Genomic DNA, 19,521 nt, shown 5'->3' with positions numbered 1-19,521 from the left:
TTTATTTATTTAATCTATATTATTTATTTTCGATACATATAATTATTTGTTTTTGATTTCATAACTAATTAAATTTTTGTTTAAACATTATAATTAATTTGATACAAATGAAATCGACTAAATAACGAGTGAATAGGCAATTTAGTCCATGAGATTGTACCCATTTTGCATATTAGTCCCTAACTTAATATTAAATTCAAAATAGTCCCTATCTTTTCATAAGTGTTGCAAAATAGTACTTCCGTTAAATTTTAAAGTAACACCGTTAGTGAGGTCAATTTTAGTGCCACATGGACTATCCAACGTGACACTAAAGGATGACGTGACATGACACGTGGACGTGCCTCCTAAAAGATTTCATGTCATTTGATGATAACAAAATGAGTAAATAGGCAATTTAGTCCCTTTCCAAAATCTTCGAAAGAAGAGATGAATCTTCTCCCTCATGTCCTTCTTCACCAACATTTCTAGCACCCTTCTTTACCCAAGAGCCATCATGCTCCTTAATATAACCAAAGGATGCTATGACTGAAGCACCTATAAGGAATGATCTCTTGATTGGAACATAGGGTTCAGAATCAAGAGGGATGTTGAAGTGTTGAAGGAAAAGGGTAATAAGATGAGGATAAGGCAAAGGGGCTTTCAATCGCAATGCCTTATGCATGCGATATCTAACAAGGTGTGCCCAATCAATTTGAAAACCTTTATGAAAGGTCCACATGATAATGAGATCTTCTTCAGAAACCTGGGCAAGGTTTGAAGATCTAGGAAGCAAAATGCGAACAATAAGGTAATGGAGGATGCGACTTTCAAAAGCCAACGAACCAGCAAGAAGCCTTCTGGCCATATCCACTTGGTTGGTGCAAACCAACCAGCGGGCATCATGCACAGAAAAATCGAATTTCCATTCATCAATCAGTGCACCCTCAAAAGGCACACCTTCACTAGGCAATTTTGTTAAATCATAAGATAGGGATTAGTCAATGACCATCTTAATCCCACAAACCTCGTATATTAGGGTACCTTCATGGATTTCTAAATTAGAATAGAAAGCGTTGACTAGTTCAGAATAAACAGGTAATTTCAGAGACATGAATGGAATAAGATTGGAGTTTTCAAATGCTTGAAGGCATTCAAAACTCTCATTTGAGAAGAAATCCATATCTATGAATTTTGGGTCTATAATGGAACGAGAGGAAAAGAGGTTTGTGTACCGTATACACTGTTCCTCTGATGAGAACAATGATCCAGAGGGAATGGAGGAAGGCATTGAGGTTTCCTGTGCCCCGGAATGCCGTTGACTCCGACTCGAAGTGTCTTTCTGCTTTTTCGATGGTTCCGCCATTTGAGGATTTTTTTTTCGGGATTTCAATTGGTTCGAATGAAAGAGATTGAAAAAAGATGAAGTTTGGGCTTTGTGGGGAGTGATTTGGACAAGAATTGAGTGAGATATGGCTGGAAGAAAAATTGGGGGCAAGGGTTTTCGAGAGAAAGAGGGGTTGCAGGTTTCAGAATTTGAAATTTGAATATATAGGTGCAGGGATGTGTTGTAATCGATTACACAAATATGGTAATCGATTACCAGAGAGCAACATTGCCAGAAATAACTGCTTGTAATTGATTACACTATTATGGTAATCGATTACCAGTGGTTATTTTAGCCAGAAAACAAAAAAATAAAAGAGCTTTCTAGGAGAGAAGACGTTTTTGAATTATTATCAAAATATTTTTTATGAAAAATATATTTGAAGATACTTTATGAATAATTCTGAATCATGTAACTCACATATCATGTCATGCAAAAACATTAAAACATGAAGATAATAAAAAATCAAAACACAAGTAAGAGGATTATTAATTTTACTTAAATAAATGAATGAATATTTCATGCAAATAAGATGAAATCAATCAAGCAAATATACTCATGATTTCAAACAATCAAAAGACACACAAATAAAGAATTATTAGTCATCATAATCAAATTTTTTTGAATAAAAATTTAAACTTTAAGAGAAATTTTAATAAGATAATGGTTTTGATATTACCTTTTTCAGGATTGAAGTGTCTAGATCTTCAAAGATGAGGATCATGCTTTTTCTCCTTGTTTTTCATTCTTGAGAGATGTTCTCGTCACTTTCATAATCTTTGGTCAGGAGATTAATCTCCTTTTCTGAACCATCGGATGAATCATTGTCATCCCATGCAATGTATGCTTTCTTAGTTCTTCTTTCATCAAATCTTTTCTTTTCACTTTTCTCTGACCATTCTTCATTTGAAGGAAAATTGGCCTTTATGTGACCAATTTGGTTGCATTTGTAACACCTAAGGACTTGAGAATCATCTTGTGATTTTCTTCCATTATTGAAATTCTGACGCCTGTCAATTCTTCTTTTCTCGATGAATTTCTGAAATTTCTTAACAAAGAAAGAAAAATCTTCTTCATCATCTGAATCTTCTTCTTCGTTTTCTTCTTGTATTGAAGATGAGGCTTTAAGGGCTATGCTTCTCTTCTTTTTGTCATTTTCTCCATTCTGATTGAGGCGTTGAAGTTCCATCTCGTGTTCCTACAATTTACCAAATAAAATGGCAAGAGACATGGAAGAAAGATCTTTACTTTCAGAAATAGCAGTTACCTTGGGCTGTCATTCCCTACTTAAACATCTTAAGACTTTATTAATTAAATCCTCATTAGGAAAGATTTTTCCTAAAGATGCAAGATGGTTTACTATATGTGTAAACCTTTTTTGCAAACTATGGATATTTTCATTTGGGTTCATCCTAAATAATTCATATTCATGGGTAAGAGTATTTATTCTAGACCTTTTTACATCTGTGGTTCCTTCATGGGTTAACTAGAGAGTATCCCACATATCCTTGGCATTAGTACAATTTGACACTCTAAAGTACTCATCTATCCCTAGGGCTGAAGTGATGATGTTTTCGGCTTTGAGATCGTATTGGATTTTTCTCCTATCTTCTTCTGTCTTTTGATCTCTAGGTTTTTGGGTTGTAGTGTTTGTGCTTACATCTACTATAGTGGGTATATGTGGTCCTAATTCTATTGCTTCCCAAATATTTAGATCTATGGCTTCAATGAATATCTACATGCAGGTTTTCCAATAATGGTAACCCTCACCATTGAAAATGGGCGGTCTGTGAATGGAATTTCCTTCAGGAAACAAGGGATTTGAGGAGGCCATTTATCTTGAAGTGGTTAGACTTTCTACAAGATACCTGCTCTGATACCACTTGTTGGATCAAGTGGCCTTAGAATAATTAAGAAGGGAGGGTTGAATTAATTATTCCTAAACCTTTACTAATTAAAAAATTATTCTTCTAAGGCTTTTACTAAATTGTTAAGAGAATGAGGAGTAGAAGAGAAACTTAACAGAAAGTAAAAGCGGAAATTAAATGCACAACAGAAAGTAAAAGAGTAGGGAAGAAGGAGACAAACACACAAGAGTTTTTATACTGGTTCAGCAACAACCCGTGCCTACATCCAGTCCCCAAGCGACCTGCGGTCCTTGAGATTTCTTTCAACCTTGTAAAAATCCTTTTACAAGCAAAGATCCACAAGGCATGTACCCTCCCTTGTTCTCTTTGAAACCCTAGTGGATTTACCCTCCACTAGAACTGATCCACAAGAGATGTACCCTCTCTTGTTCTCAGTCAAACCCAAGTAGATGTACCCTCTACTTGTACCACAAAGGATGTACCCTCCAATGTGTTAAGACAAAGATCTCAGTCTGTTAAACCTTTGATACTTTGTGAATGGGGATACAAAAGAATTCTCAAGCGGTTAGTCCTTTGAACACTTTTGTATTAGGCAATGGGAAGAATCAAAAGAATTCTTAGACTGTGTCGTTTTGAATTATTTGACAAGGAAGAAGGGAGACACAAAAGAATTCAGGCGGTTAGTCCTTTGTTCTTTTGGAAAAGGGAGAAGAGAGACACAAAAAGAATTCAGGCGGTTAGTCCTTGGCGAATTCTTTTTGGCAAAGGGAGAAGAGAATGAAAAGATGAATAGCACAAGTTTTCAAGGTTTAGAAAACCAGAAAACTTCAGAAAGCTTTTGGTACAAAGAAGAAGAAGAAGTTCAAAGAGATTCAAGGCTTGTAAAGGATTGTAAGAGATTGATTGGAAAAGTATTCAAGATTCTTGAAATGCAAAACAAAGCCTTGCTTTTATAGACTCTTCATGTCTGTTCAAGACAACCATTTAGAAGAGTTATAACTTTTAGAAAAACTTAAAACCAATTTGAAAAAGTCAAAAACCTTTATGAAGAGTTACATCTTTTGATTTATTCAGAAACAGTCACGGTAATCGATTACCAAATCAGTGTAATCGATTACACAAGGCTTTTATGTGAATGGATGTGACTCTTCACATTTGAATTTGAACTTCAACGTTCAAAGGGACTGGTAATCGATTACTAAAACATTGTAATCGATTACAGCTTTTTGAAATTAATTGGAACGTTGTAAATTCAATTTGAAAACTTTTTCAAAACAATTTTGCTACTGGTAATCGATTACAACAATCTGGTAATCGATTACCAGAGAGTAAAAACTCTTTGGTAAACATGTTTTGAGAAAAATCATGTGTTACTCAATTTTTGAGAAAAACTTTTTATACTTATCTTGATTAAGCCTTCTCTTGATTCTTGAATCTTGATCTTGATTTTTGAGATCTTGAACCTTGAATCTTGATTCTTGACTCTTAACTTTATTCTTGAGTCTTGAATTCTTCTTGATTCTTATCTTGAACTCTTGAATTGTTCTTGATTCACTTGAGTTGTTCTTTGATTGATCTTTGAGTCACTTGAGTTGTTCTTTGATTGATCTTTGAGCTTTTTGTCATCACCTTTGTCATTATCTTTTGTTATCATCATTGTTATCATCAAAACACCTTTGAATCACCTTTGATTCACCATGAAGCTTTGCTTCTACATGTGCCTTGCATGATTTCTGGCGGCGCAGATTCCTCCTTGGATTCCTTGTCATCTTTTGATTCCTTTGGTTTTTTTCTCTTCTTCTTTCTTTTCTTCTTCATTTTCTTTTTTGTCCTCCACTTTATTTTCCTCTGGTTTTTTCTCTTCCTATTCAAAACACACAAAAAAATCAGAACCCGGAATGATACATTGATGGTAATTGAAGAAAAAAAAAGAGGAAAAGAGAATGGTTATGCAGACCTCGCCCATTGGTGTTGACGGCTACAGAGATAAGGTTGTTGCTGTGGATTTTTGGTTCTTTTTATTTATGGAAGTGTGTGTGGGTTTTTTTTTGTATATATGCCTCAATTGGTTTAGAACCATCAAATTTGAAGAAGCCACTCATTTTATCATCATCAAATGACGTAGTACCAAAATTGACCTCACTAACAGCATTATTTTAAAATTTAACGGAAGGACTATTTTGCAATACTTATGCAAAAGATAGGGACTATTTTGAATTTTTCATTAAGTTAGGGACTAATATGCAACAGGAGTACAAAGTCAGGGACTAAATTGCCTATTTTCTCATTTTGTTATCATCAAATGACGTGACATCTTTTACGAGGCACATCCACGTGTCATGCCACGTCATCCTTTAGTGCCACGTTGGATAGTCCACGTGGCACTAAAATTGACCTCACTAACAGCGTTACTTTAAAATTTAACGGAAGGACTATTTTACAACACTTATGCAAAAATAGGGACTATTTTGAATTTAATATTAAGTTAGGGACTAATATGCAAAATTGGTACAATCTCAGGGACTAAATTACCTATTCACTCACTAAATAACAATATAAGATCGTGTCGGACCGGCCTATTCAACCAGTTGAACCGAAACTGACTTGTTATCCTGTTTGAATACGCCATAAAATTGGAGTGCTTAATAACCCGTCAAACAATTTGTGAACCGGTCTACATCCGGGAAAATTTGACAAAATCAGTGGCTTTACAGTTTCCAACGGTTCTATTTTTTTGAAGAAAAAATTTGCATACTATGCCTATTGTATTTGAAACTGAAAAGGGCCATAAGAGAACCAGTTGGCTTAAGCTCGTAAACACTCCTTCCTCTCCACGAGCTCCATCTTTGTTGCAGCATCTCCGACGATGTTCTAGTTCTTTCGCAACTGAGGTTCATCTACGCTTTCAAATGATCATAATCGCAGGTGAGGTTCATCCGTTGGTGCTAGATCTTAGATTCAAAAGTTGGTTTTTTCTTTAAAAAATAATTAAAAATGATCATAATTCTTTCACTATCTCTCATCTATCTTTCACGCTTTCCAATACCTGTCTCTTGTCTATCTCTCACCCAATCCTCTCCAACAAAAAAATGGATAATATTTAATTAATAAATTGTCAATCATTGGATTAAATTGGAGATTCAGATTGGTCACGTTTTCAATTTTTTTTAGAACAGTAGAAATGTATTCGATTTTGTCCATGATAATATTGGAAGAACTTCGACAATTCTTTTCACTAAAACGGTGGATTTTGCTGAGGAGCGAGGCCGTATGTGGTGAGATCCACTCTAAGTCATTGAGTTTACAAAAAAAAAAAACAGGGGAAAAAAGCTAAAAACATAGTATCATCTCACAAGCACCTTACAATACAAATGTGAAAAGCCAAAAAGGCAAAAACACACAATAGAAACCCAGAAAAAGGGCAAAAACAAAAACCGTGTCGAAAAGGGCACCTTACCTGAACGGCAACCCGCAAAGAATGTGACCTCGCCAGAAAGCACCGAAAAGGGTGAGATAAGAGCTACCTTGCTAGAAAAAGTGTGGAGGGACGATGGTGACCTTGCAGAAATTAAACCACGTTGGAAAAAAGCGAGAGAGGAGAGAAGTTGTTCGTCGACGTTCGACACCCATCGCCCATCATTGGTTGTGCTGAGAGAAGCAATTGTGTGAATGGAGAAGGGATTTTGGTCTCATGCGCGAAAGAGGCTGAATATTGTTGTTTTAAAAATATATTAAATTTGATAAATTTGATATATTTTTTTAAAACAACAATATTTGTTAATTAGAAACGTGGCCAAATCTCATTCCCCAATTTAAACTAATGGTTGAAAAATTGTTAATTGAAGACTCTCCAAGTATTTTCAATTGGAGAGGATCTGATTGTTTCCACTATTTATGCATGAGTTTGCATCAGAGGGTCAAATGCAATAACTCCAAAACAACAATTATGTAAAAAAAGGAAAACAAATTATGTTTTAAGTATTATATTAAAAAAATTAAATATTAATAAACAATGTGAAAATATTTTAATAATTAATAATATATTTAATATATATTTTAAAATCAATATATTATATTAAAAATTTTAAAAATATTATTTAATTATTATCGATTCAGCAACAATTCAATTACGATTAAATCATAAACCTTAAACCAGTATTTTTACCAGTTTATTTACCGGTCTAGTTTTAAAAATATTTCTAAATAGTACTATTTTTTCTTTCTTGCGTAGAATTAATGAAATAATATTAACATGCTAACAATAAATGTTTTTTTAAAAGAAAATGGATACTACTATTGAAATATGTCATTTTCTAAGTATAAGATGTGTCAAAATGACCTAATCACCATATAAAAAACTCACAATAGCTCATGCTTGTGCAACAACAAATACAATTAGCTAGTTATACAAAAATTCTTCAATAAACATTTTAAAAAACATGAACAAAAGATATAACTATCATTGACCTACCACCAACTCAGGCAACTCTACATGACAATCTACTCCAAAAGGTAGAAACTTATCCTAAAAAAGAAGATACAAAAAATGAATTCAATAATGACAAAAGAAATATATATAGTGATGTTTACAAAAGAGTAGAAGAAAAAGCTCTTGTAAGGTTTGACGTTCATAGGTTCAATATTCACTCAATAGATTATTTATAAAACATATTCAAAATTTTAATTAAAAAGGAACAATTGAATCTTCAAATCGTGATCATTGTTATGAAACTTGGTCATTGACTTGGTCGAGGTAGTGGGTCAGTAATTGGTCCGATTTGACTAGGTATATATTAAAAATTCAAAACTATATATGTATCAATTATATATAAGTATATAACTAACATTATTTGATTAAAAAATGTTTATTCATACTCCAAAATTTAAAATAACAATTGATAATAATGAGATATCAAAATGGTGTTGTAGAAGTGGTCTATTTTTTTTTTGTTTTGTAAAATCGGATTAGTCCAATCGGGATCTGGTGACCTAACTGGCTGGGTCATCCTAAGTCAATTGCATAACTAATGCAATAAAAGAACTGGCTTGGTTAGGCCACCTGATCCTGGTTGGACCAGTTCGACCGACCGGGTCGAATCGGGTTCCACAACACTGATCGTGATATTAATTATCTTAATTACCTACTTGAATATTAATTACTTTAATTACCTACTTGAATATATTAATTACCTTAATTACTCTTTTAATATATTAATTACTTAAATAAATTAATATATCATATATTGTAGGTTTAAGCAAATAAATGATACCAACCTTCTTCTTTTAAAAGCAAATAAGTTTGTCCATAATAGTATTTTTTTTGAAAAAAATATTAGATGAGAAGATATATTGTTATGGGTTAGTATAAAATGAGTTTTTTTTAAAAAAATATTAAATGAGTTTTACATTTCAAAATTTTTAATAATTTTTAATTTTTTCCTTCATACTATTTTCGTTCTAATTGATTTTAAATGGAAAAAAAATAAATGTGATTTCATTTTGATTATTGATGATTCTAATTTCAATCCAATGATGATAATATTAAACAGTATAGAATTAAATAAAAATTATTATATATGTCTATATATATTTGTATAATCCATTTTTATAATTGATTATAAAATCAACGAGAGTAAGAAAATCTATTTATTCTAAAACGTTTAATACTTTTTATTACAAAATATTTCCGCTAAATAAAATATTTTTCTAAAAAGAAAATTGCAATGGCCAAATAAATGGTGGATGTGAAATTAGAGTTTTGAGAACGGTTGACAAAGTTTCTTCCTTTCATATAGTATCAAATCAAGGATTGTTATCAAATTAAAATTTTGATTTAACAGTTGACAAAACTTCAAGTTTTTTTTACATATAGTATCAAATCAACAGACAAATTAGAATTTTGATCCAACAGTTGATAAAATTCCAAGTTTTCTATACATATAGTATATAGATAAATAGATAGTATATCAAATCAACGATTCTTGGCAAATTAGAAATTCGATCGAATGGCTCACGGAATTTCAAACTTTTCCTTTACATATAGTATATGATTTTATGATTATATTTACGGTTACATTTTTTTATATAAAAAAGATAATTATTTTTCTCTTATCCTATTTAATAAATATAATTTCAATAAAATAATTTTTAAACATTAATATTATATTATATTGATTAAAATCAACAACTATTGTGAAGTATAAATTTTTTATCAATGATTGTAATAATTTAAAGTGAACTTTAGATCAACGGTTATTATAGAGTTAAAATCGTGATCTAATGGTTCACAAAAGTTTAAGCTTCATTTACTTATAGTATATAGATATATAGATATATTTTTTTATAAAATAAAAATGTGCATTTTATCAAATCAACGGATGTTGTGAAATTAAAATTTTGATCTAACACCAATAAATGTTAACTATGTTAGATATTTACTTAATCAAATCAGTCCATGTTGTGAAATTAAAATTTCTATCTAATGCCAATAAATGTTAAGTATACTAGACATTTATTAAATCAAATCAACGGCTGTGCTCAAATTAGAATTTTAATCCAACGATTCACAAATGTTTAAGTATGCTAGACATTTATTGAATCAAATCAGTGGTTATTGTCAAATTAAAATTTTGAGAATTTTGATCCAACGGATCATTAAAGTTAAAGGTTGCTTGTATATATCGTATATAGACAAATAAGATGGTAAAAACAAGTATATAATTTAACAAAAATAAAATTGCATCATATTTATTTATCAAATAAGAAAAGCACAATTCGAAGATGATTTTACCTTATTGAATTGCAAGGCAAAAGGAAAAATAGATATGAAAAAAGACATGATTTTCGTAGTACGTAGAGGTTTTCGGAAGAAATTTCCATGTGCCTTTTTTTTTTATTATTGCCTAAAAACACGAAAGAAATAAACCTGACTTAAGTTTCATGTCTTATAATTTTGTGTTCAAAATCTAGACAGTTATAGATAGTCCTATCCTTTTAACTATTTTTTTAATCTAGAATTGAATATGATATCAAAGAATTTATAATCCTCACACATTCTATTCAACCAAATGAACTAGACCTTCTTGATCCTATCCTTTCACTATATATAAATACACATCCCGGTGAAAGTCCTATATATGCATCACATTTGAGTCGTTGAACCAAATCAATTAAAAAGCAAAGGCCACCTCCAAAACATGCAAACCATCCCAAATAATCTATACAGTACAAACATATATAAAAGTCCTAATCTTTAACTACTTCTAAAAAAACATTAAAGCCCTAAAAATCTAAAGCTAAATCTAAGGTTTTCTACCCTAAAGTTCAACAAAGTAAAAGAGAAAAGGAAAAAGAAGTAAGGAACTTACTTGTATCGTTGATGCTTTGTGATTCGAAGTAGACAATGCAAAAAGAAAGCACAGATGCAAAGTGTGCAAATTTTTGGAGAAAGAGAATGCAGAGATAGAGTTTGCGAAATCTGGCAATTGTGAGTGTAACTGCCGTTACACTCACTTAAGCAGTTTTCGACCTTCTTGCTTAGCGGACCGCTGCACTAAGCAAGCCAGAGAGATGTTAGGTTTCTCAATGACGCTCGCTTAGCGGATCTGCGCGCTTAGCCGATGTTTGAAATTCAAAATCAATTTTTTTAGCACAAAGGGCTTGGCTTAGCGTGCGGATAAGACCGCTTAGCTCAGATCAAATTGAAATTGGCTTAGCTCAGCCTTGGCCAGCTTAGCGAACCAAATCAGCCTAAGATGCAAGGGTTGAGCACTAAGCGCTTGAGACTCGCAGCTTAGCGCATGACCAAAGATGCGCTTAGCGCGAGGCTTGCGCTTAGCAAAAGGACTGTTTTTTAGAAAATATTTTCTGAGTTATTTTTCAGTCCCTTTCTCAAGAAATTGAAACCCTTATATCTAACATTCAAGGATAGGCTGATATACTCCAATGTACATATTATAAAGCAAGTTCCACATGATATAATGCATGAAAAACAAAGATAACAAAAATTAAAACTGGGTTGCCTCCCAGGAAGCACTTCTTTAATGTCATTAGCTTGACGATTTTACCTCAATGGGTGATATCATGTTTTGGTTCTTACCTCCAGAACCTCTTGACCCACTTCCATTACCTGTAAGCAAACATTTCATTCTGGAGTAGGCTTGTCTTCAACAAACAAATCAAAATCAATTTTCTGATCTTCAAAACCCATTTCCAGCTTTTTTCTACCTATATCAACTATGAAGCTTGCAATTAACATGAATGGCCTTCCTAATATTACAGGAATGTCAGTATCTTCACAGATATCCATTACCACAAAGTCTATTGGGAAGATAAAATGTTTCACTCTGACCAGCACATCTTCAATTACTCCATATGGTCTGGTAATGGAGCGGTCAGCAAGTTGTAAAGTCATCTTAGTGGGCATGATCTCCAACTCTCCCAACCTTTTGCACATGGAGAGTGGCATTAAATTAATACTGGCTCCCAGGTCAATAAGAGCCTTTCACACAGTGACTTCTCCAATTGAACAAGGAATAGTTACACTCCCAGGGTCTTGATGCTTGGGTGGAAGGATCTTTTGAATCACAACACTACAATTTCCTTCCACTATGATATTTTCCTGGTGAATATACTTATGTTTCCTTGTTAACATATCCTTCAAGAACTTGGAGTAGAGTGGCATCTGGTGTAAAGCTTCTCCGAAGGGCATGGTTATTTCTAGTTTCTTGAAAATATCTAAAAATCTCGCCAAATGACGGTCCTTCTCTTTCTTGGAAGGTACCACAAGATATGGTGCTTCCATACCTTCGTTCACAGCTTTATCACTTCTACTCTTCTCTTCATTCTCATTTTTTTCATCTTTTTCAATTTTTTATTTTCTTTTTCTTTTTCTACTTCTTTTTCTTTTTCTTGGTCATTAAATTCTTTTTTCTTGACCATTATTTGTTTCCCTTTTTCCTGATTGCTTTCACCTTTCACATCATTTTTCTTGCCATCAGTACCTTTCTTTTCAGCAGCTTTCTTCTTGTGCACAACACTCTCCTCACCCTCAGCCTCCACAAACCTCTTACTCCTTGTCATCACAGCTTTGCATTCCTCCTTGGGATTCTTTTCTGTATTTGCCACAAAATTGTTGGATGACTTGTCAGCTATCTGCTTGGCTAGTTGTCCCACCTGGACCTCAAGGTTCTTCAGTGCTGACTCAGTGCTTTTATGATTTGACATTGTTACCTGCATAAATTGAGTCAAAGTCTCCTCTAGCTTAGTAGTCCTCTGAAAGATGTTAGGCCCTTGTTGGATTGGCTTGTTCGAAGGTCCACCCTGGTCTTTGTTGAACTGATTGCCAGGGTGTGACCTCCATTGTCCTTGTTGATTATAAGGACCCTGCTGGAAGCCTGAAAATCCTCCTTGAGTATACCCTTATCGCTGTTGATTTCCCATATAATGAATTTCTTGAGTGTTTTCTCCAATGGGAATACATTGACCTGTTTCATGAGCCTCACCACAGATGGTACAACCTGTAACCTGCAAAACAGAAGAATGTGTAGGTTGACCAATAGACAGTTTAGTTGGCAACTTACCAAGTGTTTTGTTAAAATATCAAGTTGCTTAGAAAGCAACTTATTCTATGCCAATAAAGCGTCATGTGATGATAGTTCTAACAAGCTTTTCTTTATGGGTTGATAGGTTCTGTCGCGCAGAATGGCATGATCACTGGCTGGCATATTCTCAATTAGCTCAGTTGCTTCTTCCGGGGTCTTCAGCTTTATTTTCCCCCCTGCAGAAGCATCTAGTAGTTGCTTGGTTTGTGGTCTCAACCCATCTATAAACATATTCAATTGAATTGGCTCAGAAAACCCATGGGTGGGAGTTGTTCTCAATAAACCTCTGAACCTCTCCAATGCTTCACTTAGAGATTGATCAGGGAACTGATGAAATGAAGAGATTGTAGCTTTCCCTTCCGCAGTCTTGGACTCTGGGAAGTATTTCTTTAGAAACTTTTAAACAACTTCTTCCCAGGTTTTCAGACTGTTACCCTTAAATGAGTGAAGCCACCTCTTGGCCTCTCCTACCAATGAGAATGAGAATAGGCTGAGTCTAATAGCTTTATCTAGCACACCATCAATCTTAACAGTGTTACATATTTCAATGAACATTTCCAAATGTGCATAGGGGTCTTCATTAGGTAATCCTTGGAATAAATTCCCCTGCATTAAATGAATTAAAGAATGCGGGTAGTTGATGTTGTGAACTTGCACTTCAAGACATGCAATGCTAGTAAAGAATTTTGGTACTAAGCTGCTTGAATAATCCTCAAGGGTGATCCTCTGGTGCTGCTTGTCTGCCATGATAGTGGTTTCAGGCAATTGAGTAGCGGATTCCCTTGATGATGGTGAATCAGGTGATAATGAATCAGAAAAATGAGTTTCTTCCTCAAGAATGGATGTAATTGTTCTGTCTTGCAGAAGTATCCTTCTCCTCTCGACCCTGTTCCTTCTCAATGTAGCTTCAATTTCTAAGTCAAGAGGAACTAAATTGTCTGTGGGAGATCTATGCATATAAAATACTAACAGAAACAACGGTTATCCAATTCAATAAGAGAAGAAAAATATGAATTGAGAAAAATTATTCATAGATAATCAAAGAATAACGAATAAAGAATAGGCACCTAAAAACAAACTAACTTTCCAAATAAAAAGAAGTTCCCCGACAATGGCGCCAAAAACTTGTTTGTTTTCGACAAGTGCACCGGATCACACAAGTAGTATAAAACGGTAAGAACCGAGTATCGAACTCTCGTGGAACTTGTGTTACTTGGTAAAACTATTTCAGTGAATAGGTGTCTAGTGTGAAAAGAGATATGTTTACTATGAATAGGTGTGTAACCTAACTATTAAAAGGAAAATCACATGAGTAATGATGTGTAAAGACAAATAGACAACACGTTGGTCTTCTTAATAGGTTCCTAATGTTAAAAGGATATTCTCTACTTAATAATGCTTATGCGTTCTATGGTGTCTCCTAAAATGCTAAACTTTGATTCCTCATGATAGTCTAGCCTAATCCTGATCAAGCATCATCCGCAGATTCCTCTTGTTGGACTAAACTTGGCCAGGACCGCATTAAGACAAACATACAACAACTAGGTTATCGTATCCCGATCCCTCGTGATAGTACGACAAACTAGCCCTGTCCTATCAAGTTCTAAGAATCAGACCAGTTTCCACTGTTGAATGACCCTAACAAAGCATGCATCTACGTGATCAAGGTAAAAGCATACTAGAATGAAATACTGATAGCACAAAGAACACACAAAACATCATTAGATAGATAAAAAGATATTTACATCAAGTACCTACAAGGAAGATCCAACAGAGGATTTAGCTTTCCATAACTGGGAAACTTCCTTTACAACATAGAGAAGAGAAAGATGAAAGATTGTAGAAATACAAGTAGTGGGGATGTCTCTTCCACCTCTAGGACCTCACAATCACTCACAAACTCATCTCAAGCTCTCAGAACGACTTCCTCTTTAAGCTCTGGTCTCTGCAGATCTTCACACAACAAAATCTCTCAAACTCTCTGGAACTTGGACCTTTCTCTCTCCAGAACTCCCTAGACATGCAGAAGCTTCAAGAAAAGGCCAAACTCCCTTCCAAAATCTGATTTCAGACTTAAATAGGTGGTTCTGTTCGTGCTCATGCACTTAGTGCAATTCTAAACCGCTTAGCGCGCATTAGTGAATTTCGGCTTAGCGCGGATTTTCTCACTCAGCGAATGGACTGAAGCTGTGCGCTTAGCGGGATGGCCCTTTGCTCAGCGAACATGCACAACTGATCCTTCTTCTTGATTCTTCCTCGCGCTTAGCCGAGGAATGTTGCGCTCAGCGGATGGCTCGCTAAGCCAGCAGATTTGGCTTAGCGAGAGGGTGAAAATCAGCACTTCACAAACTCGCCTAATTAACCTGAAATTGAGAGAAAATGATTATTAAACACAAAAAAGGGAAGTACTGAGTATTTATTACCTATCTTTACCCAAAAGTAATTACAACACTACAAAATAACCATAAATTGGAGGAGTTTGATACAATTTACACAAGTTTTATACACAAAAGTTAGTCGTATTCATCGACTAACAGGATGCATGAGGATCAAGTTGTTGTGCTGGACAATGAAACCAATCAAGATCAGCCAAATTGGGTGCCGCCGTGTTCCCCGGGCTTTGAATTGAAAAATTGGCAGATGTTGGATCAAGTGGCCTCAGAATAATTAAGAAGGGGGGGTTGAATTAATTATTCGTAAACCTTTACTAATTAAAAATTTACTCTTCTAAGGCTTTTACTATGTTGTTAAGTAAATGAAGAATAGAAAAGAAACTTAACCAAAAGTAAAAGCGGGAATTAAAGTGCACAACGGAAATTAAAAGAGTAGGGAAGAAAGAGACAAACACACAAGTGTTTTTATACTGGTTCGGCAACAACCTGTGCCCACATCCAGTCCCCAAGCGACTTGCAGTCCTTGAGATTTCTTTTCAACCTTCTAAAATTCCTTTTACAAGCAAAGATCCACAAGGGATGTACCCTCCCTTGTTCTCTTTGAACAGCCTAGTGGATGTACCCTCCACTAGAACTGATCCATAAGAGATGTACCCTCTCTTGTTCTCAGTCAACAACCCAAGTAGATGTACCCTCTTCTTGTACCACAAAGGATGTACCCTCCAATGTGTTAAGACAAAGTTTTCAGGCGGTTAAACCTTTGAAACTTTGTGAATAGGGATACAAAAGAATTCTCAAGCGGTTAGTCCTTTGAAATCTTTTGTATATGGGAAAGGGAAGAATCAAAAGAATTCTCAGACTGTGTTGTTTTGAATTCTTTGACAAGGGAGAAGGGAGACACAAAAGAATTCAGGCGGTTAGTCCTTTGTTCTTTTGGAAAAAGGAGAAGAGAGACACAAAAAGAATTCAGGCGGTTAGTCCTTGGCAAATTGTTTTGGCAAAGGGAGAAGAGAATGAAAAAGATTAATAGCACAGTTTTCAAGGTTTGGAAAACCAAAAAACTTTGGAAAGCTTTTGGCAAAAGGATGAAGAAGAAGTTCAAAGAGATTCAGAAATCAAAGTGGAAAAGTTGTTGTCAAAAGAATTGTTGAAATGAATAAATGTATTGAAATGCAAATCAAAGTGTTGCTTTTATAGACTCTTCATGTCTGGTCAAGAGAACCATTAGAAGAGTTATAACCTTTAGAAAAACTTAAAAACCATTTGGAAAAGTTACAACTTTTAGAAAAACTTGAAAACTATTGGAAGAGTTACATCTTTTGATTTTGTTCAGAAATTATCACTAGTAACCAATTACCAAATCAGTGTAATCGATTACACAAAGCTTTTTGTGAAAGGATGTGACTCTTCACATTTGAATTTGAATTTCAACGTTCAAACACACTGGTAATCGATTACCAAATCATTGTAATCAATTAAAACATTTTGAAATCAATTGGAACATTGTAAATTCAGTTGAAAGCTTTTTGAAAACTATTTTGCTACTGGTAATCGATTACAATAATCTGGTAAACGATTACCAGAAAGTAAAAACTCTTTGGTAAAAGGTTTTGAGAAAAATTCATGTGCTACTCAGTTTTTGAAAAAACTTTTTAATACTTATCTTGATTGAGTCTTCTCTTGATTCTTGAATCTTGAGTCTTGAATCTTGATCTTGATTCTTGGAACTTGAATCTTGAAACTTGATTCTTGATTCTTGAAATCAAATTTCCTTTTGAACCTTGAAGTGCTCTTGATTCAATCTTGAACTCATTCTTTGATTCTTAAAGTCATCATCTTTGTTAACATGAAGTGTTCTTTTTGTCATCATCTTTGTTATCATCAAAACTCCTTGAATCAATCTTGAAGCTTGCTTCTACAGCAGATCATGGAGCGACCCGAGATTTCCGTGTCAAATCCAATGTAATCAAGTAGTTTGAACCCTATTGTTGGGCCTAGGCTTTAGGGTCTGTGTTGGATTTCCCATGCGATTACTTTTTGTACCACTTTTTCTTCGTTCAAATATATTTAAGGGAAATCTGGTTTGCCGAAAAGCGCACTAGATTGTCATGTATTTAAAAATTAAAATGAATGGATCCGAGTATCGAACACAGGGAACTAATGTTAGCTTGAGTTAAATTCAGAAATGAAGCATTGTTGAGAGAACATGTATGATGGATAATTTCAAACAGAATTTAAACTAAACCTTTATGCTAAAAACTATAAAATACAACGTAAGTAAAAGTGACAGCAGTAGGTAGGAATGTTGGGTCTTTCTAACAGACAAGCTGATGTATATAAATATATTTCTCTAATCAATCATGCTCTTGTGTTCTATGTTGTAGCCTAAATTACTAAACCTCGATCCCTTGTCAGACCAAATCAATCCAAGCTTCGTCCTCAAATCCCTCTTATTGGACTAGGCCCAATTTAGACGACCCTCTTAGGTGTAGAGTAACTTAATGATGGAAGCTTTCTTGTGGGGCTTCTATGGAGGTTGGATATTTGAGCTTCAATGAGGTCCTTTAATGGTGATTTTCCACCATGGAGATGCAGCAGAAGACAAAGAAGAAGAGGTGAGAGGAGGCGCCATCCACTAGGGAATAAGCCATGGAAGAAGGAGCTTCACCACCAAGATGAGCCTTGAATAAGAAGCTTGGAGAGGATGCTTCAATGGAGGAAAAGAAAGAGGGAGAGAAAGAGAGAGGGGGGAGCACGAAATTGAAGGAAGAAAAAGGGAGAGAAGTTGAACTTTGAGTTGTGTCTCACAAGACTCTCATTCATCAAAGTTACAACAAGTGTTACACATACTTCTATTTATAGACTAGGTAGCTTCCTTGTGAAGATTTCTTAAGAAAACTTCCTTGAGAAGCTTCTTTGAGAAAACTTCCTTGAGAAGCTAGAGCTTAGCTACACACACCCATCTAAAAACTAAGCTCACCTCCTTGAGAAGCTTCCTTGGGAAGCTAGAGCTTAGCTACACACACCCATCTAAAAACTAAGCTCACCTCCTTGACAAAATACATGAAAATACAAAAAAAAAGTCCCTACTACAAAGACTACTCAAAATGCCCTGAAATACAAGGCTAAAATCCTATACTAATAGAATGGCCAAAATACAAGGCCCAAAAGAAGGAAAAATCTATTCTAATATTTACAAAGAAGAGAGGACCCAACCTTGGTCTATGGGCTCAGAAATCTACCCTGGGATTCATGAGAACCCCAAGGCCTTCTTTGGCAGCTCTAGCCCAATCCTCTTGGAGTCTTCAATCCAATACCCTTGCGGGGTAGGATTGCATCACTTAAGCTGAGTTTCGTCCGCAGATCCTTCTTGTAAGACTAGACTCAGCTCAAGCAGCTTACGAAAGTTTAGCCTAATTTACCCTAAGCTTCATCTGTAGATCCCTCTTGTTAGACTAGGCCTAGACTAAACCGCATTATTGTAACAACATAATTAAAACCAAAACTTAATCTGCAAATCCCTTTTGTAAGACTAAGTTTCAATCCCGCTTCAATTAAGTTCTAAGGCAACAGTACATTTCCCAATGCTAAAGTCACCTAACTATGCACACAAATGGATTATCAGACCAAAAGCATACAAACATTAAGCGTTGAAGGAAGCATTGAACACAGAAAACACAATCAATTAGGTATTAAGTATTTACATCAGTTGTTCATTAGAAATCCCCAACTAGGGTGTTTAGCCGGCAATTACAAAAGAAACCCTAACAATAATAAGCTTACAAAACCTAGGTATCTCTGCAAAAATTGCTCCTCTTACTGCCTCCAGAGCTCTATTCCTGAAATAGGCACTGTGGTGTGCTGTGGAATTCTGTGCACTGGGCCTTTTCAAAGTTGTACCCTAATTCTGCATAAGACAGGCTTTTGTAAAAGCAAGTTTCATGATGAATCAAGATTGATTCCAAGAAGTTTTGATGATAACAAAGGTGATGACAAAAAGCTCAAAAGTCAAGAACACTTCATGATAACAAAGATGATCTCAAGAATCATAGAATGAGTTCAAGATTGAATCAAGAACACTTCAAGGTTCAAAGAGGAAATTTGATTTCAAGAATCAAAGAATCAAATTTCAAGATTCAAGTTCCAAGAAACAAGATCAAGATTCAAGACTCAAGATTCAAGAATCAAGAGAAGACTTAATCAAGATAAGTATTAAAAAGTTTTTTTCAAAAAACTGAGTAGCACATGAATTTTTCTCAAAACCTTTTACCAAAGAGTTTTTACTCTCTAGT

The sequence above is a fragment of the Glycine max genome, chromosome 10, assembly GCF_000004515.6.
Source record: "Glycine max cultivar Williams 82 chromosome 10, Glycine_max_v4.0, whole genome shotgun sequence".
In the NCBI taxonomy this organism is placed as follows: domain Eukaryota; kingdom Viridiplantae; phylum Streptophyta; class Magnoliopsida; order Fabales; family Fabaceae; genus Glycine; species Glycine max.
Note: the sequence above shows the minus strand (reverse complement) of the source record.